Source organism: Pseudophryne corroboree, chromosome 2, assembly GCF_028390025.1.
Source record: "Pseudophryne corroboree isolate aPseCor3 chromosome 2, aPseCor3.hap2, whole genome shotgun sequence".
NCBI classification, from domain to species: domain Eukaryota; kingdom Metazoa; phylum Chordata; class Amphibia; order Anura; family Myobatrachidae; genus Pseudophryne; species Pseudophryne corroboree.
In genome coordinates this window covers 318,346,078-318,370,321 of record NC_086445.1, presented here as the reverse complement: position 1 = coordinate 318,370,321, position 24,244 = coordinate 318,346,078, and positions in this window count along the sequence as shown.

Below are 24,244 nucleotides of genomic sequence, written 5' to 3'. Positions count from 1 at the left end.
CCACCCAAGCCTGCCCAGCATAGCACATTACTAAGAGTCTAGAGCAGCAGCCAGTCAGCCCTCAGATATGGGTCGCCTCACCTCAAGTCACTGCACTACAGTCAGGAGGATCATCAGAGGCTGGTCCACCTTCACGGAGCAGCATAGCACGTCACTGCTTTGACTGCTCTAGTCTGTATGGTATTGTGGACTAGAGAGCGCGGTGGTGGCGTTGCGGTAGCTTCGTGACGTCACATGGCGTGGCATCGTGTGGTGCGGAGGAGGCTGCGAATCTCCTTGCATATGCGGCGCAGAGAGGATTATGACAGTCTTCCGCTGTGCGCCGCCATCATATTCTGCAAGGCATCTATGCTGGCGGCATTTGATAGTAATACACCTAAGCCGCGGCAGTGGGGGGGAAGGGGTGTTGAGGCCAGAGGGGGCGTGGCCTGGGACGCTGCAGTAGAAGGAACATTTTTTCCTATCTACTGCAGCGTAGAGTCTTGCAGATCCAGTGCGACAGCGAGGGGCTATTTGGAATGTGGGCTTGGAGCTGCAGCTCCATCAGCCCCATTGTTAATCCGGCCCTGGTCAGCGGCATACGTCATGACCCAGAAGCTGGGCTCAGCGCCAGGGAAGAGGCGTACACGTAGATGGTGGCGGGTATTTAGGTAAGTGTAATGTTTTATGTATTATATGTATCCTAAAAAACAAACATAAATGTTTGAAACGTTGATACTACAACTATCGTGGTACTGTGATTGTGTCCAGAGTGCCGCACGCGTGGATTTGGTATATATATAAATATATATATATACTAGGTGATTCATCGCGCCCTACAGGCGCTCTTCACACCGCGTAAGGGCTACGCCCCTGTGCATGAAATCTTTGTATTTTATGCAACAGGCTGCACCCCCTGAACCCGTGCACGCCCTTAGGCCGTGCTATATTTGTATTATATGGAGTATTACCTGCAATCATAATTGTGTTAGTGGTTAAATATTGCACGGCCAAACGGCGTGCAATGGTCAAGGGGGCGTAGCTCCTTGCAACGGCGTGAATAGTAGGCGCAGGCCACGACGAATCACATAGTGTAGTACCAGTGGCGTAAGTTCGTCCCAGTTGCCCGGAGGCAAGATAAATATTGGTGCCCCCCTATTTCCTATATCAAGATAAATATGTGTCTGTGTGTGTGTGTGTGTGTGTGTGTGTGTGTGTGTGTGTTTGTGTGTATAGTGTTCTGAAAAAAAATAAGAATTTACTTACCGATAATTCTATTTCTCGTAGTCCGTAGTGGATGCTGGGGACTCCGTAAGGACCATGGGGAATAGCGGCTCCGCAGGAGACTGGGCACAAAAGTAAAGCTTTAGAACTACCTGGTGTGCACTGGCTCCTCCCCCTATGACCCTCCTCCAAGCCTCAGTTAGGATACTGTGCCCGGACGAGCGTACACAATAAGGAAGGATTTTGAATCCCGGGTAAGACTCATACCAGCCACACCAATCACACCATATAACTTGTGATCTAAACCCAGTTAACAGCATGATAACAGAGGAGCCTCTAGAAAAGATGGCTCACTACAGCAATAACCCGATTTTTTTGGTAACAATAACTATGTACCAGTATTGCAGACAATCCGCACTTGGGATGGGCGCCCAGCATCCACTACGGACTACGAGAAATAGAATTATCGGTAAGTAAATTCTTATTTTCTCTGACGTCCTAGTGGATGCTGGGGACTCCGTAAGGACCATGGGGATTATACCAAAGCTCCCAAACGGGCGGGAGAGTGCGGATGACTCTGCAGCACCAAATGAGAGAACTCCAGGTCCTCCTCAGCCAGGGTATCAAATTTGTAGAATTTTACAAACGTATTTGCTCCTGACCAAGTAGCTGCTCGGCAAAGTTGTAAAGCCGAGACCCCTCGGGCAGCCGCCCAAGATGAGCCCACCTTCCTTGTGGAATGGGCTTTTACAGATTTTGTCTGTGGCAGGCCTGCCACAGAATGTGCAAGCTGAATTGTACTACAAATCCAACGAGCAATAGTCTGCTTAGAAGCAGGAGCACCCAGCTTGTTGGGTGCATACAGAATAAACAACGAGTCAGATTTTCTGACTCCAGCCGTCCTGGAAACCTATATTTCCAGGGCCCTGACAACGTCTAGCAACTTGGAGTCCTCCAAGTCCCTAGTAGCCGCAGGCACCACAATAGGTTGATTCAGGTGAAACGCTGAAAACCACCTTAGGGAGAAACTGAGGACAAGTCCTCAATTCCGCCCTGTCCGAATGGAAAATCAGATGAGGGCTTTTACAGGATAAAGCCGCCAATTCTGACACGCACCTGGCCCAGGCCAGGGCCAACAGCATGACCACTTTCCATGTGAGATATTTTAACTCCACATATTTAAGTGGTTCAAACCAATGTGACTATTTGGAACCCAAAAACTACATTTAGATCCCAAGGTGTCACTGGAGGCACAAAAGGAGGCTGTATATACAGTACCCCTTTCACAAACGTCTGAACTTCAGGGACTGAAGCTAGTTCTTTTTGGAAGAAAATTGACAGGGCCGAAATTTGAACCTTAATGGACCCCCATTTCAGGCCCATAGACACTCCTGTTTGCAGGAAATGTAGGAATCGACCTAGTTGAAAATTCCTCCGTCGGGGCCTTACTGGCCTCGCACCACGCAACATATTTTCGCCAAATGCGGTGATAATGTTTTGCGGTTATATCTTTCCTGGCTTTGATCAGGATAGGAATGACTTCATCCGGAATGCCTTTCTCCTTCAGGATCCGGCGTTCAACCGCCATGCCGTCAAACGCAGTCGCGGTAAGTCTTGGAACAGACAGGGTCCTTGCTGGAGCAGGTCCCTTCTTAGAGGTAGAGGCCACGGATCCTCCGTGAGCATCTCTTGAAGTTCCGGTTACCAAGTCCTTCTTGGCCAATCCGGAGCCCGAATATAGTGCTTACTCCTCTCCATCTTATAATTCTCAGTACCTTGGGTATGAGAGGCAGAGGAGGGAACACATACACTGACTGGTACACCCACTGTGTTACCAGAGCGTCTACAGCTATTGCCGGAGGGTCCCTTGACCCGGCGCAATACTTGTCGAGTTTTATAAACATGTGGAAGACTTCTGGGTGAAGTCCCCACTTGCTGACAGTGCTATCACATGATTTTCCGCCCAGCGAAGAATCCTTGCAGCTTCTGCCATTGCCCTCCTGCTTCTTGTGTCACCCTGTCTGTTTACGTGGGTGACTGCCGTGATGTTGTCCGAATGGATCAACTCCGGGTGACCTTGAAGCAGAGGTCTTGCTGAGCTTAGAGCATTGTAAATGGCCCTTAGCTTCAGGATATTTATGTGAAGTGATGTCTCCAGGCTTGACCATAAGCTCTGGAAATTCCTTCCCTGTGTGACTGCTCCCCAGCCTCGCAGGCTGGCATCCGTGGTCACCAGGACCCAGTCCTGAATGTCGAATCTGCGGCCCTCTAGAAGATGAGCACTCTGCAACCACCACAGAAGAGACACCCTTGTGCTTGGTGACAGGGTTATCCGCTGATGCATCTGAAGATGCGACCCGGACCATTTGTCCAGCAGGTCCCACTGGAAAGTTCTTGCGTGGAATCTGCCGAATGGGATTGCTTCGTAGGAAGCCACCATTTTTCCCAGAACCCTTTCATTGATGTACTGAGACTTGGCTCGGTTATAGGAGGTTCCCGACTAGCTCGGATAACTCCCTGACTTTCTCCTCCGGGAGAAACACCTTTTTTCTGGACTGTGTCCAGGATCATCCCTAGGAACAGACGACGAGTCGTCGGAATCAGCTGCGATTTTGGAATATTGAGAATCCAATCGTGCTGCCGCAACACTACCTGAGATAGTGCTACACCGACCTCCAACTGTTCCCTGGATCTTACCCTTATCAGGGAATCGTCCAAGTAAGGGATAACTAAAATTCCCTTCCTTCGAAGGAGTATCATCATTTCGGCCATTACCTTGGTAAAGACCCGGGGTGCTGTGGACCATCCATACGGCAGCGTCTGAAACTGATAGTGACAGTTCTGTACCATAAACCTGAGGTACCCTTGGTGAGAAGGGTAAATTGGGACATGAAGGTAAGCATCCTTGATGTCCCGAGACATCATGTAGTCCCCTTCTTCCAGGTTCGCAATCACTGCTCTGAGTGACTCAATCTTGAATTTGAACCTCCGTATGTAAGTGTTCAAGATTTTAGATTTAGAATCGGTCTCACCGAGCCGTCCGGCTTCGGTACCACAACAGTGTGGAATAATACCCCGTTCCCTGTTGCAGGAGGGGTACCTTGATTATCACCTGCTGGGAATACAGCTTGTGAATGGCTTCCAAAACTGCCTCCCTGTCAGAAGGAGACATCGGTAAAGCCGACTTTAGGAAACGGCGAGGGGGAGACGTCTCGAATTCCAATTTGTACCCCTGAGATATCACCTGAAGGATCCAGGGGTCTACTTGCGAGTGAGCCCACTGCGCGCTGAAATTCATTGAGACGGGCCCCCACCGTGCCTGATTCTGCTTGTAAAGCCCCAGCGTCATACTGAGGGCTTGGCAGAGGCGGGAGAGGGCTTCTGTTCCTGGGAACTGGCTGATTTCTGCAGCCTTTTTCCTCTCCCTCTGTCACGGGGCAGAAATGAGGAACCTTTTGCCTGCTTGCCCACGAAAAGACTGCGCCTGATAATACGGCGTCTTCTTATGTTGAGAGGCGACCTGGGGTACAAACGTGGATTTCCCAGCTGTTGCCGTGGCCACCAGGTCTGAAAGACCGACCCCAAATAACTCCTCCCCTTAATAAGGCAATACTTCCAAATGCCGTTTGGAATCCGCATCACCTGACCACTGTCGTGTCCATAACCCTCTACTGGCAGAAATGGACAACGCACTTAGACTTGATGCCAGTCGGCAAATATTCCGCTGTGCATCACGCATATATAGAAATGCATCTTTTAAATGCTCTATAGGCAATAATATACTGTCCCTATCTAGGGTATCAATATTTTCAGTCAGGGAATCCGACCACGCCAACCCAGCACTGCACATCCAGGCTGAGGCGATTGCTGGTCGCAGTATAACACCAGTATGTGTGTAAATACATTTTAGGATACCCTCCTGCTTTCTATCAGCAGGATCCTTAAGGGCGGCCATCTCAGGAGAGGGTAGAGCCCTTGTTCTTACAAGCGTGTGAGCGCTGTATCCACCCTAGGGGGTGTTTCCCAACGCACCCTAACCTCTGCGGGAAAGGATATAATGCCAATAACATTTTAGAAATTATCAGTTGTTATCGGGGGAAACCCACGCATCATCACACACCTCATTTAATTTCTCAGATTCAGGAAAACTACAGGTAGTTTTTCCTCACCGAACATAATACCCCTTTTTGGTGGTACTCGTATTATCAGAAATGTGTAAAACATTTTTCATTGCCTCAATCATGTAACGTGTGGCCCTACTGGAAGTCACATTTGTCTCTTCACCGTCGACACTGGAGTCAGTATCCGTGTCGGCGTCTATATCTGCCATCTGAGGTAATCAGGCGCTTTAGAGCCCCTGACGGCCTATGAGACGTCTGGACAGGCACAAGCTGAGTAGCCGGCTGTCTCATGTCAACCACTGTCTTTTATACAGAGCTGACACTGTCACGTAATTCCTTCCAACAGTTCATCCACTCAGGTGTCGACCCCCTAGGGGGTGACATCACTATTACAGGCAATCTGCTCAGTCTCCACATCATTTTTCTCCTCATACATGTCGACACAAACGTACCGACACACAGCACACACACAGGGAATGCTCTGATAGAGGACAGGACCCCACTAGCCCTTTGGGGAGACAGAGGGAGAGTTTGCCAGCACACACCAGAGCGCTATATATATACAGGGATAACCTTATATAAGTGTTTTTCCCCTTATAGCTGCTGTATTTTTAATACTGCGCGTAATTAGTGCCCCCCTCTCTTTTTTAACCCTTTCTGTAGTGTAGTGACTGCAGGGGAGAGCCAGGGAGCTTCCCTCCAACGGAGCTGTGAGGGAAAATGGCGCCAGTGTGCTGAGGAGATAGGCTCCGCCCCCTTCTCGGCGGCCTTATCTCCCGTTTTTCTGAGTATTCTGGCAGGGGTTAAATTCATCCATATAGCCCAGGAGCTATATGTGATGCATTTTTTGCCATCCAAGGTGTTTTTATTGCGTCTCAGGGCGCCCCCCCCCAGCGCCCTGCACCCTCAGTGACCGGAGTGTGAAGTGTGCTGAGAGCAATGGCGCACAGCTGCTGCGCTACCTTGTTGAAGACAGGACGTCTTCTGCCGCCGATTTTCCGGACCTCTTCTGTCTTCTGGCTCTGTAAGGGGGCCGGCGGCGCGGCTCTGGGACCTATCCATGGCTGGGCCTGTGATCGGTCCCTCTGGAGCTAATGTCCAGTAGCCTAAGAAGCCCAATCCACTCTGCACGCAGGTGAGTTCGCTTCTTCTCCCCTTAGTCCCTCGATGCAGTGAGCCTGTTGCCAGCAGGTCTCACTGAACATAAAAAACCTAAAACTAAACTTTTCACTAAGCAGCTCAGGAGAGCCACCTAGTGTGCACCCTTCTCGTTCGGGCACAAAAATCTAACTGAGGCTTGGAGGAGGGTCATAGGGGGAGGAGCCAGTGCACACCAGGTAGTTCTAAAGCTTTACTTTTGTGCCCAGTCTCCTGCGGAGCCGCTATTCCCCATGGTCCTTACGGAGTCCCCAGCATCCACTAGGACGTCAGAGAAATGTATATACTGTATTTATACATTTAATTGTCTTTTATTTTAAATCACACATTTCTTAGAAGTCATACCCAGGATTAGAACCCATGACCTGTTACACTAGCAGCAGACACTTTACTGATGGAACTATTTGCTCCTGTAGAGGTAGCATGAGAATGATAACTATATGACGTTATGTGTAATTGTCAGAGAAGTAACTTCATATAGTTAGAATTCTCATATTTCCTATACAGGAGCAAACAGCTTCATCAGTAAGGTGTCTGCTTCCAGTGTAATAGGTTGTGGTTTCTAATCCTGGGAGTGACACTTGTAAAAATAAGATTTTACTTACCGATAAATCTATTTCTCGTAGTCCGTAGTGGATGCTGGGGACTCCGTCAGGACCATGGGGATTAGCGGCTCCGCAGGAGACAGGGCACAAAAATAAAGCTTTAGGATCAGGTGGTGTGCACTGGCTCCTCCCCCTATGACCCTCCTCCAAGCCTCAGTTAGGATACTGTGCCCGGACGAGCGTACACAATAAAGAAGGATTTTGAATCCCGGGTAAGACTCATACCAGCCACACCAATCACACCGTACAACTTGTGATCTGAACCCAGTTAACAGTATGACAAACGTAGGAGCCTCTGAACAGACGGCTCACAACAATAACAACCCGATTTTTTTGTAACAATAACTATGTACAAGTATTGCAGACAATCCGCACTTGGGATGGGCGCCCAGCATCCACTACGGACTACGAGAAATAGATTTATCGGTAAGTAAAATCTTATTTTCTCTGACGTCCTAGTGGATGCTGGGGACTCCGTCAGGACCATGGGGATTATACCAAAGCTCCCAAACGGGCGGGAGAGTGCGGATGACTCTGCAGCACCGAATGAGAGAACTCCAGGTCCTCTTTAGCCAGGGTATCAAATTTGTAGAATTTTACAAACGTGTTCTCCCCCGACCACGTAGCTGCTCGGCAGAGTTGTAATGCCGAGACCCCTCGGGCAGCCGCCCAGGATGAGCCCACCTTCCTTGTGGAATGGGGCTTGACAGATTTAGGCTGTGGCAGGCCTGCCACAGAATGTGCAAGTTGAATTGTGCTACAAATCCAACGAGCAATCGTCTGCTTAGAAGCAGGAGCACCCAGCTTGTTGGGTGCATACAGTATAAACAGCGAGTCAGATTTTCTGACTCCAGCCGTCCTTGAAATATATATTTTCAATGCCCTGACAACGTCCAGCAACTTGGAATCCTCCAAATCGCTAGTAGCCGCAGGCACCACAATAGGCTGGTTCAGGTGAAACGCTGACACCACCTTAGGCAGAAACTGAGGACGCGTCCGCAGTTCTGCCCTGTCCGAATGGAAAATCAGATATGGGCTTTTATACGATAAAGCCGCCAATTCTGACACTCTCCTGGCTGAAGCCAGGGCCAGTAGCATGGTTACTTTCCATGTAAGATATTTCAAATTCACCGATTTGAGTGGCTTAAACCAATGGAATTTGAGAAAATCCAAAACTACATTAAGGTCCCACGGAGCCACTGGGGGCACAACCGGGGGCTGTATATGTAGTACTCCTTTTACAAAAGTCTGGACTTCAGGAACTGAAGCCAATTCTTTCTGGAAGAAAATCGTCAGGGCCGAAATTTGAACCTTAATGGACCCCAATTTGAGGCCCATAGACAATCCTGTTTGCAGGAAATGTAGGAATCGACCCAATTGAAATTCCTCCGTGGGGGCCTTCCTGGCCTCACACCACGCAACATATTTTCTCCAAATGCGGTGATAATGTTGTGCAGTCACCTCCTTCCTGGCTTTTACCAGTGTAGAAATGACCTCTTCCGGAATGCCTTTTTCCCTTAGAATTCGGCGTTCAACCGCCATGCCGTCAAATGCAGCCGCTGAAGCAGGTCCCGTCTTAGAGGTAGAGGCCACGGATCTTCCGTGAGCATCTCCTGAAGTTCCGGGTACCAAGTTCTTCTTGGCCAATCCGGAGCCACGAGTATCGTTCTTACTCCCCTTTGCCGTATAATTCTCAGTACTTTTGGTATGAGAGGCAGAGGAGGAAACACATACACTGGCTGGAACACCCACGGTGTTACCAGAGCGTCCACAGCTATTGCCTGAGGGTCTCTTGACCTGGCGCAATACCTGTCCAGTTTTTTGTTGAGGCGAGACGCCATCATATCCACCTTTGGTTTTTCCCAACGGTTCACAATCATGTGGAAGACTTCTGGATGAAGTCCCCACTCTCCCGGGTGTAGATCGTGTCTGCTGAGGAAGTCTGCTTCCCAGTTGTCCACTCCCGGAATGAACACTGCTGACAGTGCTATCACATGATCTTCCGCCCAGCGAAGAATCCTTGCAGCTTCTGCCATTGCTCTCCTGCTTCTTGTGCCGCCCTGTCTGTTTACGTGGGCGACTGCCGTGATGTTGTCCGACTGGATCAACACCGGCTGACCCTGAAGCAGGGGTTTTGCCAGGCTTAGAGCATTGTAAATCGCTCTTAGCTCCAGTATATTTATGTGAAGAGACATCTCCATGCTTGACCATACTCCCTGGAAGTTTCTTCCCTGTGTGACCGCTCCCCAGCCTCTCAGACTGGCATCCGTGGTCACCAGGACCCAGTCCTGTATGCCGAATCTGCGGCCCTCTAACAGATGAGCACTCTGCAACCACCACAGAAGAGACACCCTTGTCCGTGGCGATAAGGTTATCCGCTGATGCATCTGCAGATGCGATCCGGACCATTTGTCCAGCAGATCCCACTGAAAAGTTCTTGCGTGAAATCTGCCGAATGGAATCGCTTCGTAAGAAGCCACCATTTTTCCCAGGACCCTTGTGCAATGATGCACTGACACTTTTCCTGGTTCTAGGAGGTTCCTGACCAGCTCGGATAACTCCCTGGCTTTCTTCTCCGGGAGAAACACCTTTTTCTGGACTGTGTCCAGAATCATCCCTAGGAACAGCAGACGTGTCGTCGGAAACAGCTGCGGTTTTGGAATATTTAGAATCCACCCGTGCTGTCGTAGAACTACTTGAGTTAGTGCTACTCCGACCTCCAACTGTTCTCTGGACCTTGCCCTTATCAGGAGATCGTCCATTTTCTTTGAAGAAGAATCATCATTTCGGCCATTACCTTGGTAAGGACCCGGGGTGCCGTGGACAATCCAACCGGCAGCGTCTGAAACTGATAGTGACAGTTCTGTACCACGAACCTGAGGTACCCTTGGTGAGAAGGGCAAATTGGGACATGGAGGTAAGCATCTGTCCCGGGACACCATATAGTCCCCTTTTTCCTGGTTCGCTATCACTGCTCTGAGTGACTCCATCTTGATTTGAACCTTTTTATGTAAGTGTTCAAATATTTCAGATTTAGAATAGGTCTCACCGAGCCGTCTGGCTTCAGTACCACAATATAGTGTGGAATAATACCCCTTTCCTTGTTGTAGGAGGGGTACTTTGATTATCACCTGCTGGGAATACAGCTTGTGAATTGTTTCCACTACTGCCTCCCTGTCGGAGGGAGACGTTGGTAAAGCAGACTTCAGGAACCTGCGAGGGGGAGACGTCTCGAACTTCCAATCTTGCCCCCTGGGATACTACTTGTAGGATCCAGGGGTCCACTTGCGAGTGCGCCCACTGCGTGCTGAAACTCTTGAGACGACCCCCCACCGCACCTGAGTCCGCTTATACGGCCCCAGCGTCATGCTGAGGACTTGGCAGAAGCGGTGGAGGGCTTCTGTTCCTGGGAATGGGCTGCCTGCTGCAGTCTTCTTCCCTTTCCTCTATCCCATGGCAGATATGACTGGCCTTTTGACCGCTTGCCCTTATGGGGACGAAAGGACTGAGGCTGAAAAGACGTCTTTTTCTCCTTTATACGGCAATACTTCCATGTGCCGTTTGGAATCTGCATCACCTGACCACTGTCGTGTCCATAAACAACTTCTGGCAGATATGGACATCGCACTTACTCTTGATGCCAGAGTGCAAATATCCCTCTGTGCATCTCGCATATATAGAAATGCATCCTTTAAATGCTCTATAGTCAATAAAATACTGTCCCTGTCAAGGGTATCAATATTTTCAGTCAGGGAATCCGACCAAGCCACCCCAGCGCTGCCCATCCAGGCTGAGGCGATCGCTGGTCGCAGTATAACACCAGTATGTGTGTATATACTTTTTAGGATATTTTCCAGCCTCCTATCAGCTGGCTCCTTGAGGGCGGCCCTATCTGGAGACGGTACCGCCACTTGTTTTGATAAGCGTGTGAGCGCCTTATCCACCCTAAGGGGTGTTTCCCAACGCGCCCTAACTTCTGGCGGGAAAGGGTATACCGCCAATAATTTTCTATCGGGGGAAACCCACGCATCATCACACACTTCATTTAATTTATCTGATTCAGGAAAAACTACAGGTAGTTTTTTCACACTCCACAAAATACCCTTTTTTGTGGTACTTGTAGTATCAGAAATATGTAACACCTCCTTCATTGCCCTTAACAAGTAACGTGTGGCCCTAAAAGAAAAATACGTTTGTTTCTTCACCGTCGACACTGGAGTCAGTGTCCGTGTCTGTGTCGACCGACTGAGGTAAAAAGACGTTTTAACGCCCCTGACGGTGTTTGAGACGCGTGGACAGGTACTAATTGGTTTGCCGGCCGTCTCATGTCGTCAACCGACCTTGCAGCGTGTTGACATTATCACGTAATTCCTTAAATAAGCCATCCATTCCGGTGTCGACTCCCTAGAGAGTGACATCACCATTACAGGCAATTGCTCCGCCTCCTCACCAACATCGTCCTCATACATGTCGACACACACGTACCGACACACAGCACACACACAGGGAATGCTCTGATAGAGGACAGGACCCCACTAGCCCTTTGGAGAGACAGAGGGAGAGTTTGCCAGCACACACCAAAACGCTATAATTATACAGGGACAACCTTTATATAAGTGTTTTTCCCTTATAGCATCTTAATATATATAATCATATCGCCAAATAAGTGCCCCCCCTCTCTGTTTTAACCCTGTTTCTGTAGTGCAGTGCAGGGGAGAGCCTGGGAGCCTTCCCACCAGCATTTCTGTGAGGGAAAATGGCGCTGTGTGCTGAGGAGAATAGGCCCCGCCCCCTTTTCGGCGGGCTTCTTCTCCCGTTTTTCTGAGACCTGGCAGGGGTTAAATACATCCATATAGCCCCAGGGGCTATATGTGATGTATCTTTTAGCCAGTATAGGTATTTCATTGCTGCCCAGGGCGCCCCCCACAGCGCCCTGCACCCTCAGTGACCGCTGGTGTGAAGTGTGTGACAACAATGGCGCACAGCTGCAGTGCTGTGCGCTACCTCATGAAGACTGAAAAGTCTTCTGCCGCCGGTTTCTGGACCTCTTCACTTTTCGGCATCTGCAAGGGGGTCGGCGGCGCGGCTCCGGGACCGGACTCCATGGCTGGGCCTGTGTTCGATCCCTCTGGAGCTAATGGTGTCCAGTAGCCTAAGAAGCCAATCCATCCTGCACGCAGGTGAGTTCACTTCTTCTCCCCTAAGTCCCTCGTTGCAGTGAGCCTGTTGCCAGCAGGACTCACTGTAAAATAAAAAACCTAAAAACTTTTCTCTAACGTCCTAAGTGGATGCTGGGGACTCCGTCAGGACCATGGGGATTAGCGGCTCCGCAGGAGACAGGGCACAAAACTAAAGCTTTAGGATCAGGTGGTGTGTACTGGCTCCTCCCCCTATGACCCTCCTCCAAGCCTCAGTTAGGTTTTTGTGCCCGTCCGAGCAGGGTGCAATCTAGGTGGCTCTCTTAAGGAGCTGCTTAGAAAAAGTTTTTAGGTTTATTATTTTCAGTGAGTCCTGCTGGCAACAGGCTCACTGCATCGAGGGACTTAGGGGAGAGAAGTTCAACTCACCTGCGTGCAGGATGGATTGGCTTCTTAGGCTACTCGACACCATTAGCTCCAGAGGGAGTCGGAACACAGGTCTCACCCTGGGGTTCGTCCCGGAGCCGCGCCGCCGACCCCCCTTGCAGATGCTGAAGATTGAAGGTCCAGAAACCGGTGGCAGAAGGCTCTTCAGTCTTCTTGAAGGTAGCGCACAGCACTGCAGCTGTGCGCCATTGTTTGTCACACACTTCTCACCAACGGTCACGGAGGGTGCAGGGTCGCTGCTGGGGGCGCCCTGGACAGCAATGTAAATACCTTTTATGGCTAAAAAATACATCACATATAGCCCTTGAGGCTATATGGATGTATTTAACCCCTGCCAGATATTACAAACTACGGGAGAAAAGCCCGCCGGAATAGGGGGCGGGGCTTATTCTCCTCAGCACACAGCGCCATTTTCCTGCTCAGCTCCGCTGTGAGGAAGGCTCCCAGGACTCTCCCCTGCACTGCACTACAGAAACAGGGTAAAACAGAGAGGGGGGGCACTTTTTATGGCGATATTTTATATATTTAAGCTGCTATAAGGATACAACACTTATATAAGGTTGTTCCCATATATATTATAGCGCTTGGGTGTGTGCTGGCAAACTCTCCCTCTGTCTCCCCAAAGGGCTAGTGGGGTCCTGTCTTCGATAAGAGCATTCCCTGTGTGTCTGCTGTGTGTCGGTACGTGTGTGTCGACATGTATGAGGACGATGTTGGTGTGGAGGCAGAGCAATTGCCGGTAATGGTGATGTCACCCCCCAGGGAGTCGACACCGGAATGGATGGCTTTGTTTATGGAATTACGTGATAATGTCAGCACATTACAAAAATCAGTTGACGACATGAGACGGCCGGAAAACCAGTTGGTACCTGCCCAGGCGTCTCAGACACCGTCAGGGGCTGTAAAACGCCCTTTACCTCAGTCGGTCGACACAGACCCAGACACGGACACTGAATCTAGTGTCGACGGTGAAGAAACAAACGTATTTTCAAGTAGAGCCACACGTTATATGATCACGGCAATGAAGGAGGCTTTGCATATCTCTGATACTGCAAGTACCACAAAAAGGGGTATTATGTGGGGGGTGAAAAAAACTACCTGTAGTTTTTCCTGAATCAGAGGAATTGAAAGCGTGGGTTAACCCAGATAGAAAAGTGCTAATTTCAAAAAAGTTATTGGCATTATACCCTTTCCCGCCAGAGGTTAGGGCGCGCTGGGAAACACCCCCTAGGGTGGATAAGGCGCTCACACGCTTATCAAAACAAGTGGCGTTACCGTCTCCTGATACGGCCGCCCTCAAGGATCCAGCTGATAGGAGGCTGGAAACTACCCTAAAGAGTATATACACACATACTGGTGTTATACTGCGACCAGCCATCGCCTCAGCCTGGATGTGCAGTGCTGGGGTGGTCTGGTCGGATTCCCTGACTGAAAATATTGATACCCTGGATAGGGACAGTATTTTAATGACTATAGAGCAATTAAAGGATGCTTTTCTTTATATGCGAGATGCTCAGAGGGATATTTGCACTCTGGCATCGAGAGTAAGTGCGATGTCCATATCTGCCAGAAGAAGTTTATGGACGCGACAGTGGTCAGGTGATGCGGATTCCAAACGACATATGGAAGTATTGCCGTATAAAGGGGAAGAATTATTTGGCGTAGGTCTATCGGATCTGGTGGCCACGGCAACTGCCGGAAAATCCACCTTTTTACCTCAGACCCCCTCCCAACAGAAAAAGACACCGTCTTTTCAGCCACAGTCCTTTCGGTCCTATAAGAACAAGAGGGCAAAAGGACAGTCATATCTGCCCCGGGGCAGAGGAAGGGGTAAGAGAGGGCAGCAAGCAGCCCCTGCCCAGGAACAGAAGCCCTCCCAGGGTTCTGCAAAGCCCTCAGCATGACGCTGGGGCTGTACAAGCGGACTCAGGAGCGGTGGGGGGTCGACTCAGGAATTTCAGCGCACAGTGGGCTTGCTCAAAGGTGGACCCTTGGATCCTGCAGGTAGTATCTCAGGGTTACAGGTTGGAATTCGAGAAGTCTCCCCCTCGCCGGTTCCTAAAGTCTGCTTTGCCAACGTCTCCCTCAGACAGGGCGACGGTATTGGAAGCCATTCACAAGCTGTTTTCTCAGCAGGTGATAGTCAAGGTACCCCTCCTACAACAGGGAAAGGGGTATTACTCCACGCTATTTGTAGTACCGAAGCCGGACGGCTCGGTAAGACCTATTCTAAATCTGAAATCTTTGAACCTGTACATACAAAAATTCAAGTTCAAGATGGAATCACTCAGAGCAGTGATAGCGAATCTGGAAGAAGGGGACTTTATGGTGTCCCTGGACATAAAGGATGCTTACCTGCATGTCCCAATTTGCCCTTCACATCAAGGGTACCTCAGGTTCGTGGTGCAAAACTGTCATCAGTTTCAGACGCTGCCGGTTGGATTGTCCACGGCACCTCGGGTCTTTACCAAGGTAATGGCCGAAATGATTCTTCTGCGAAGAAGAGGCGTATTAATTATCCCTTACTTGGACGATCTCCTGATAAGGGCAAGGTCCAGAGAACAGCTGGAGGACGGAGTAGCACTAACCCAAGTAGTGCTGCAACAACACGGGTGGATTCTGAATTTTCCAAAATCTCAGTTGACCTTGACAACACGTCTGCTGTTCCTGGGAATGATTCTGGACACGGTTCAGAAAAAGGTGTTTCTTCCGGAGGAGAAAGCCAAGGAGTTATCCGAACTTGTCAGGAACCTCCTAAAACCAGGAAAAGTGTCTGTGCATCAATGCACAAGAGTCCTGTGAAAGATGGTGGCTTCTTACGAAGCAATTCCATTCGGCAGATTCCACGCACAAACTTTTCAGTGGGATCTGCTGGACAAATGGTCCGTATCGCATCTGCAGATGCATCAGCGGATAACCTTATCGCCACGGACAAGGGTGTCTCTTCTGTGGTGGTTGCAGAGTGCTCATCTGTTAGAGGGCCGCAGATTCGGCATACAGGACTGGGTCCTGGTGACCACGGATGCCAGTCTGAGAGGCTGGGGAGCGGTCACACAGGGAAGAAACTTCCAGGGAGTATGGTCAAGCCTGGAGATGTCTCTTCATATAAATATACTGGAGCTAAGAGCAATTTACAATGCTCTAAGCCTGGCAAAACCCCTGCTTCAGGGTCAGCCGGTGTTGATCCAGTCGGACAACATCACGGCAGTCGCCCACGTAAACAGACAGGGCGGCACAAGAAGCAGGAGAGCAATGGCAGAAGCTGCAAGGATCCTTCGCTGGGCGGAAGATCATGTGATAGCACTGTCAGCAGTGTTCATTCCGGGAGTAGACAACTGGGAAGCAGACTTCCTCAGCAGACACGATCTACACCCGGGAGAGTGGGGACTTCATCCAGAAGTCGTCCACATGATTCTGAACCGTTGGGAAAAACCAAAGGTGGATATGATGGCGTCTCGCCTCAACAAAAAACTGGACAGGTATTGCGCCAGGTCAAGAGACCCTCAGGCAATAGCTGTGGACGCTCTGGTAACACCGTGGGTGTACCAGTCAGTGTATGTGTTTCCTCCTCTGCCTCTCATACCCAAAGTACTGAGAATTATACGGCAAAGGGGAGTAAGAACGATACTCGTGGCTCCGGATTGGCCAAGAAGAACTTGGTACCCGGAACTTCAGGAGATGCTCACGGAAAATCCGTGGCCTCTACCTCTAAGACGGGACCTGATTCAGCAGGGACCGTGTCTATTCCAAGACTTACCGCGGCTGCGTTTGACGGCATGGCGGTTGAACGCCGAATTCTAAAGGAAAAAGGCATTCCAGAAGAGGTCATTCCTACACTGGTTAAAGCCAGGAAGGAGGTGACTGCACAACATTATCACCGCATTTGGAGAAAATATGTTGCGTGGTGTGAGGCCAGGAAGGCCCCCACGGAGGAATTTCAACTGGGTCGATTCCTACATTTCCTGCAAACAGGATTGTCTATGGGCCTCAAATTGGGGTCCATTAAGGTTCAAATTTCGGCCCTGTCGATTTTCTTCCAGAAAGAATTGGCTTCAGTTCCTGAAGTCCAGACTTTTGTAAAAGGAATACTACATATACAGCCCCCGGTTGTGCCCCCAGTGGCTCCGTGGGACCTGAATGTAGTTTTGGATTTTCTCAAATCCCATTGGTTTGAGCCACTCAAATCGGTGGATTTGAAATATCTTACATGGAAAGTAACCATGCTACTGGCCCTGGCTTCAGCCAGGAGAGTATCAGAATTGGCGGCTTTATCGTATAAGAGCCCATATCTGATTTTCCATTCGGACAGGGCAGAACTGCGGACGCGTCCTCAGTTTCTGCCTAAGGTGGTGTCAGCGTTTCACCTGAACCGGCCTATTGTGGTGCCTGCGGCTACTAGCGATTTGGAAGATTCCAAGTTGCTGGACGTTGTCAGGGCATTGAAAATATACATTTCAAGGACGGCTGGAGTCAGAAAATCTGACTCGCTGTTTATACTGTATGCACCCAACAAGCTGGGTGCTCCTGCTTCTAAGCAGACGATTGCTCGTTGGATTTGTAGCACAATTCAACTTGCACATCCTGTGGCAGGCCTGCCACAGCCTAAATCTGTCAAGGCCCATTCCACAAGGAAGGTGGGCTCATCCTGGGCGGCTGCCCGAGGGGTCTCGGCATTACAACTCTGCCGAGCAGCTACGTGGTCGGGGGAGAACACGTTTGTAAAATTCTACAAATTTGATACCCTGGCTAAAGAGGACCTGGAGTTCTCTCATTCGGTGCTGCAGAGTCATCCGCACTCTCCCGCCCGTTTGGGAGCTTTGGTATAATCCCCATGGTCCTGACGGAGTCCCCAGCATCCACTTAGGACGTTAGAGAAAATAAGATTTTACTTACCGATAAATCTATTTCTCGTAGTCCGTAGTGGATGCTGGGCGCCCATCCCAAGTGCGGATTGTCTGCAATACTTGTACATAGTTATTGTTACAAAAAAATCGGGTTGTTATTTGTTGTGAGCCGTCTGTTCAGAGGCTCCTACGTTTGTCATACTGTTAACTGGGTTTAGATCACAAGTTATACGGTGTGATTGGTGTGGCTGGTATGAGTCTACCCGGGATTCAATATCCTTCCTTATTGTGTACGCTCGTCCGGGCACAGTATCCTAACTGAGGCTTGGAGGAGGGTCATAGGGGGAGGAGCCAGTAAACACCACCTGATCCTAAAGCTTTAGTTTTGTGCCCTGTCTCCTGCGGAGCCGCTAATCCCCATGGTCCTGACGGAGTCCCCAGCATCCACTACGGACTACGAGAAATAGATTTATCGGTAAGTAAAATCTTATTTTTCTAAGCAGCTCTTTAGGAGAGCCACCTAGATTGCACCCTGCTCGGACGGGCACAAAAACCTAACTGAGGCTTGGAGGAGGGTCATAGGGGGAGGAGCCAGTGCACACCACCTGATCCTAAAGCTTTATTTTTGTGCCCTGTCTCCTGCGGAGCCGCTAATCCCCATGGTCCTGACGGAGTCCCCAGCATCCACTAGGACGTCAGAGAAATGTGTATAATAAAGAGGGTGTGACATGTAAGGTGCAGGGACCAGTGAGAAAGTCGGCCCCTGAACAGATAGTGGCTGCTATCAATTAACTTAATTCAATGGTGTCACAGAATGGGTGGAGAGGTACCCCCTTCAGAGCAGGAGCCCGGCGGCAGATGACTCCGTTGCCTCCCAGAGTTCTGCCTCTGTGTAGTACAGTCCCTGCCTTGTGATGCAGAAGGGCAGTCCTCACTACAGGTCCAGCCAGCGTTATAAAATGAGTTACTAGTGTATGCATGATAAAGTCCCAGATTAGTAACAGCAATGCACTGTAGAGAATACACCTTAGTCCTGTGCAGTATAATGTATCATATGTATAGTTGCACAATGTAGAACCTGATCCATAGAGAAGGGGCTGGCCGTTGGCATTAGGACCCACCCGGGGTTGCCTTGTACCCTGTGGGTATGCCGGCTGTTGGGATCCCAGCGCTCAGTATACAACGCCGGAATCTCGACACCCGGCATACCGACAACTATTCTCCCTCTTGGGGGTCCACGCCACCCTTGGAGAGAGAATAAATAGCGTGGTGCGCAGAGCGCACCACCATGCCCGCAGCGTGATCGAGCGCAGCGAGCCCGCAAGGGGCTCATGTGCGCTTGCCCAGCTGCCAGCATGCCAGCGGTCAGGATCCCGGCGCTGGGATCCCAGCCGCCGGCATAGCATACTACACCCTTTGGTAGTGTTTATTTATGTATTGCCTCATACACCTGGGCTGCCGGCTGGCGCAATACTATGTGTGACACCCTGTTAACAACTGTGCCCCATTGGCTGTACCATAGCAGTACAAAGACTATGCAATAACATGTTTGCTATCTAATAGTACCTGAAGCGATGATATTGTACCTACTACACCATAGCAGCACCTGGCAGCACAGCAGCAGCCGCCGGGGCACACTGGAAATCCAGCCCCTGTGATGTCACCGCTGCCCCCAGCAGCACCCGGCAGCCACGACGCTGTGTGTACAGCAGCAGCCGCCAGAACACAGTGGCAGGCCCGACCCCGTGAAGTCATCGGACGCTGCTGTCAAGCCATTGGCTGCGGCCGGCGTCAGTTCCTCATGTCGCTGTGTGTTCCACTGGGATCTGGGGCAAGTATCGGTGGCACGGTGCAACACCGCTGCTGCCCTCCGCATGCCACACCCAGCAGCTGTTATCATCGTCCCTGGGGACGGGATGGGGAGCTGCGCTGCAACCCGCAGGTAAGGAACTGTCAGCAGCGCGGCATATGGCTGCAGCTTGTGTATGGTGTATGTGGCCCAGTGGCTGTGTAACCTGTGGAAGGGGGGGAGAGGAGGGGGAGCCACGCTGTAAACCCCCGCTTATGGAGCTGTCACCAGCGCGACATATGGCTGCAGCCTGTGTATCTGGCCCAGGGCTAGTAATGACGTAGACCTGTGGGAGGGGAGTGGGTGTTTCTAGCTCACAGTGATCTGTGATTCAGAAGGGCAGACCCTGCTAGAGCCCCAACCAGCGTTATACACTGCGTCACAGAATCACAGATCTGGGCAAATATATAAGAAATATATACTGTGTATATATATATCTATATCTATACAGGGACAGAGACAGGTGGCATTCATAGGACTTCCAAATACGGTCACATACAAGGTTTAACCCTTGTCAGATCAACTTTTCGATTTCTTACAATCGTCTTCAGTATCAAAGATTAACAATACATAGAAACCAAACATTTATAACTCACCCATTGCACTAGTGCGCTTCCTACCGCTGCCGGGTCTGGGCACCAGACACTTACTGCTGACGTCACCCACGGTGATGCATGCTGCTCTGCATGTCCAGTCCAGCGTCTCGTTGTGGAGATACTGTCATGTGACAACCCTGCACCAAAAATATATATATATACATAAAAAGCAGAACTTCATGAAAATAGAACAATAAATCACTGGGTTCGTAGACTACTTTAAACCTTAGATATTACTGCATACAATTGTAGGCCCAGGAATTGAATTATCAGCTAATACTGATAACATATTTAGCTAATAATAAAATTTCCACAATAAACCTAACCATTCTTCCAGACCGTATATCTATATCCAGACTAGTAAGTAATCACGATCAGTCATTAAGGGCAAGTCTTTGGGGGTAATTCCAAGTTGATCGCAGCAGGAATTTTGTTAGCAGTTGGGCAAAACCATGGGGGTAATTCTGAGTTGATCGCAGTAGCAAGTTTGCTAGCAGTTGGGCAAAACCATGTGCACTGCAGGGGGGTCAGATATAACATTTGCAGAGAGAGTTAGATTTGGGTGGGTTATTTCATTTCTGTGCAGGGTAAATACTGGCTGCTTTATTTTAGATTTCAGTTTGAACACACCCCACCCAAATCTAACTCTCTCTGCACTTATATCTGCCCCCCCTGCAGTGCACATGGGGGGTAATTTCCTGCTGCGATCAACTTGGAATTACCCCCATGGTTTTTTACCAATTGCTAACAAACTTGCTGCTGCGATCAACTCAGAATTAGGCCCCATGGGGGTAATTCCAAGTTGATCGCAGCAGGAAATTTTTTAGCAGTTGGGTAAAACCATGTGTACTGCAGGGGAGGCAGATATAACATGTGCAGAAAGAGTTAGATTTGGGTGGGTTATTTTGTTTCTGTGCAGGGTAAATACTGGCTGCTTTATTTTTACACTGCAAATTAGATTGCAGATTGAACACACCACACCCAAATCTAACTCTCTCTACACATGTTAAATCTGCCCCCCCTGCAGTGCACATGGTTTTGCCCAACTGCTAAAAAATATCCTGTTGCGATCAATTTGGAATTACCCCCTTTGCCCGATCACAAAAAACAGTTAAGGCCAAAATTGTAATTCAATTACCTGGGTGATACCGTGTTTAGGCAGTGGATCCACCTAGCTTCACATTGCAACAGGGATCTACCTCTATCCCCACCTCTGACCTTCTTTTCTACAGTAGCTGTTCAATAATTTTGTAACGAAGTGTAGATATTATAATCCATGTTTGTGCTCTCTAAAGTGGGGAGCCACAGGTTGTTCCTGTGCCACCACATTCCCCGCTACTGCTTTCCGAACAGCTGACCTATGCATATTCATACATTCTTTAAACTGCCTCTTGGTCTTTCCCACATAGAAAAGACCACAAGGACAGTGAATGAAATATACCACATGTGTACTTGTACAGGTCAACACCTGTCGGATAGGAATATGTTGACCTGAATGTGTGAATGTGGGTGGGCAAAGGAATCACCACTTTCTAAAAAACTACATGTGGTGCACCCGGTGCGACAATAGCAACCCGGCCTACGGGTCAATTTTTTTTTTACTGTTTTTATTTGTTCTCCGAGATGTCATTCTTTTAGATTCTTGTTACGGATAAAGCTGGGCATAATGGATGTATCATGAACTACTGTGAGCTCAGGATCTGTCGATACTAAATGCCAAAGCAGTTCAGAATATTTGACTATCTGATCACTGCCGGTATAACATTTTTGAACAAATGGTATTCTTTTTACTGGACTTGTTTTTTTAATTATTATTATTATTAACAGTTTCTTGTATAGCGCAGCATATTACGTTGCACTTTACAATTAGAACAACAGTAATAGAACAAAACTGGGCAAAAACAGACAGACATAGAGGTAGGAAGGCCCTGCTGGCAAGCTTACAATCTATAGGGAAATAGGCATTGATACACAAGGATAGATGCATATTGCATAATGGTCTGCCAGATTGCTAGGCTCTTAATGGGTTGTATGATATGATCACCTAGCAATGGGGGTCATTCCGAGTTGATCGCTAGCTGCCGTTGTTCGCAGCGCAGCGATCAGGCTAAAAATCGGCTGTTCTATGCATGCGTATGGGCCACAGTACGCACACGCAAAGTTCTTTCACACAAAACTATGCAGTTTTACACAAGGTCGAGCGACTCTTTTCAGTCGCTCGGCTGATCGGTGAGTAATTGACAGGAAAGGGGCGTTTCTGGGAGTTAACTGACCATTTTTCGTGAGTGTGCTAAAAAACGCAGGCGTGTCAGAAGATAATGCAGGCGTGCCTGGGGAAACGGGGGAGTGGTGGGCCAAACGCAGGGCATGTTTGTGACGTCAAAACAGGAACTAAACTGCAGTGATCGCAAGGTAGGAGACTAGGAGTAGGTTTGGAGCTACTCTGAAACTGCATGAAATTTTTTTCGAGCAGTTCTGCTAATCTTTCGTTCGCTATTCTGCTAAGCTAAGATACACTCCCAGAGGGCGGTGGCCTAGCGTTTGCACTGCTGCTAAAAGCAGCTAGCGAGCGATCAACTCGGAATGAGGGCCTATGTTGGAAGACAAAATATGTGAGGTTATGTGGACAGTACAGAGAGGATGTAATTAGATAGGGAAGTATTGAAGGTTATGTGGGTGGGTCTGGAATTTGATAGGCTTGTCTGAAGAGGTGGGTTTTCAGGGAACATTTAAAGGTTTGGAGACTAGAGGTGAGTCTTATTGTGCATGGGAGGGCATTCCACAGAGTGGAGAAAGCCCAAATAAAGTCCTGTAATTATGAGTGAGAACAAGTAATACGTGTGGATGAGAGACGCAGATCTTGTGCAGAGTGGAGAGGTCTGGTAGGGAGATGTTTTGAGATGAGTGAAGAGATGTATGATGGTGCAGTTTGGTTAATAGCCTTGTATGTAAGTAAAAGTATTTTATATTTAACACAGTAAAATACCGGTAACCAATGGAGGGACTGACAGAGTGGATCAACAGACGATGAACGTCAAGCAAGGAAGATTTGCCTCGCAGCTGCATTTAAAATGGATTGTAGTGGTGAGGGCCTATGTTTGGGAAGACCAGTAAGGAGACTATTGCAATAATCAATGCAGGAGATGATGAGTGCATGGATTAGAGTTTTTGCAGTGATTTGTGTAAGATAAGGGCGTATTTTGGATATGTTTTTTAGGTGCATGTAACATGATTTAGAGAAAGATTGAATGTGTGGAACAACAAAGAACAGTTCAGAGTCAAGGGTGACACCTAGGCAGCGAGCTTGTGGGGTAGGGTGGATAGTCACATTGTCAACAGTTATGGAGATGTCAGGTTGGTAAGTACTCTTGGCTGGTAGGAAAATAATTAATTCTGTTTTGGAAATGTTGAGTTTGAGGTGGCGAGATGACATCCAAGATGAAATCGCAGACAGGCATTCAGTGACACGAACCGATACAGAAAGTGATAAATCTGAAGAGGATATGTAGATTTGAGTATTATCATTGTACAAATGATAATGAAATCCAAAAGTGCTGATTAGTTTACCAAGAGATGAGGTATAGATTGAGAAAAGCAGAGGACCTAAGACTGAGCCTTGCGGTACTCCAACTGATAGAGGTAGAGAAGAGGAGGTAGAATCAGAGAAGTGAAGACTGAAAGAGCGATTAGATAGGTAGGATGAGAACCAAGTAAGGGCTGTGTCCAGAAGACCTAGGGATTGTAGTGTTTGTATGAGAAGAGAGTGGTCAACAGTGTCAAAAGCAGCAGAGAGATCTAGAAGAATAAGAAGAATGGCCTTTCGATCTAGCAGTGACCAGATCGTTCACAACTTTAGTCCATGCCATCTCTGTGGAGTGTGGGCAAAAAAGCCTGACTGAAGTGGGTCCAATAAGTTGTGTGAGTAAAGAAAGTGTGTAAGGCGAGTGTAGGCAAGTCTCTCAAGTAGCTTGGCCCCTCCATGGGAGCTGAGAGATGGGACGGTAGTTAAAGAGAGTGTTTGGGTCAGAATTGTGTTTTTTCAGAATGGGAGTAAGCACTGCATACTTAAACAGAGAAGGAAAGATACCAGTATAGAGAGAGAGAGAGAGAGAGAGAGAGAGATTACATATTTAGTTAAGGTTGGGATAAGCAGAGAAAACAAAGTTTTACTGATTTGTATAGGATCAAGAGGAGAGGTAGTGGAGCAGGAGGATGAAAATGGAGATTTTTGTCTTACCTGTTATATCCTTTTTTCTGAATCCATGGTTGACACTGGGGACAGT